Consider the following 1710-nt stretch of genomic DNA (forward strand, 5'->3'; position numbering starts at 1 on the left):
CCCCTACCGCTGTTTCTCCCGCCACTGCCAAGAAATTGCAATGTAGCCAGGATATGGTGGTGAAATGTGGGTTCCCTGGTCACATCCGTGGCCTCTGATCCGGACCCGGATGCGTGGGGAATGGATCAGATGAGTGTGGCGGGGTAGGAGGAAATCGGCTGAGGCAGGGGCCATGAAGATCCCCGAGTCCCACTCCAAGTGATGGTTGGGGCAACTGTTAATCTCTTGACCCTGAGATGGGTCCCTCCCCCAAACATGGCCAGAGGCAGCCTGCTCCCTGGCACCACAGCACAGGGTTCTCTGCCTCTCCAAGGGCAACCAAGGAAACAATGGAATGCCCCCCTCACTGCTGGCATCTATCCAACTGCCACCACCAAGACCATCATCCTCCCTCGGGAGGCTGGGCATGGCTGGCAAGGACCTGGATGTGGTGGGTGCTACCTCCCATGTTGGGCACACCACATGACTGGTGGCTTCCTCCCCTGATAGGGCTGATGACACCTCCCAGGCATCTTTCAGGACTCAGGGCTCTTTCCTCCCTAGTTGTCCCACTGACAAAGTCTTGGGCCAAGTCTTAGGCCCAAGTGGCTGGGATGGCTGGCCTCCTATGGATAAGGTAGGGTAGGCAAGCCACATGGTGCCCCTCTCCCTCTGCCCCGCATCTGTGCACTCAGGGAGATGGCCCGAAGAGGGCCTATCTCTACCCTTATGGTCGGATTTCTCCCAAGGATAGTGCCCTAGGCAGCAGGAATGTGGATTTTCCTGACTCCAGAGTTGAGGGTGGGACCTGCTGATGGAAAAGCATGCCTGGTGGGTTCCCCGTTCATTCCCTAGGTGGCCTGCCTACTGTGCCACACCTCTTTGGCAAGCCTTTCTCTGCCTTTTGACTTGGCCAAGTCTTTCCTCCATCTGGAGTTGAAAGGTTCATTCGTGATGTGAGGCTATGTTTTTTCCAGCAGTGAATAAGGACCAGATCAAGCCAGCTGGCAGAGGGATAGCCTTGGTGTTCTCCCCAGTCCGTATTTGGCAAACAGGGCCAGTAAACCACTTCCAGGAACACAAGTAGCCATCTGAGCAGAAGGGTTAAAGGGGATGTGAGAAACAGCTGAATGAAATGTGAACCCAGGGGCACCTGCACCTGCACCTGGCTATGGCCACAGGGTGCACCTGCACCCTCAGAGCCCTGCTGACTCATCGCCTAGCAACGGCAAGGGTCATTGTGAGGCCAGAGGCCCCAGTGGCCACACATGTGCATGAGGACTGACAGGTTTAACTCAAGGGAGCAGGGCTCCCAAAGGGATGAGAGTCAGTAAAACAAATGGGAGAGGTCGGGGTGGTAGGGAGGGTGTGAATGCACCCACCATCCTCTCCTCAGGTCCCCAAGAACCCAGATCTCTGAGTGGCAGCTGTCCCCACAGCCAATGTTGCTGCCGCCCGCACTGCTGTTTCAACCACCACTGCCAATAAAATGTCACTGTAGAACGGGTATGTTGGTGAAAGGCAGGTTCCCTGGTCACATCTCAGGCCTCAAATCTGCACCTGCATGTGTGAGGAATGGATCAGATGGGAGTGATGGGACAGGATGAAATCCACTTTGGCAGGAGGGAGGACGATCCCCAAGTCCCACTCCAAGTGATGGTCTGGCAACCGTCAATCTTGGGACCCTGAGATGGGTCCCTCCACCAGATGTGGCCAGAGGCAGCTTGTTCC

This window comes from Ceratotherium simum, chromosome 24 (genome assembly GCF_057802395.1).
Source record: "Ceratotherium simum simum isolate JZ-2026a chromosome 24, ASM5780239v1, whole genome shotgun sequence".
Lineage (NCBI taxonomy): Eukaryota > Metazoa > Chordata > Mammalia > Perissodactyla > Rhinocerotidae > Ceratotherium > Ceratotherium simum.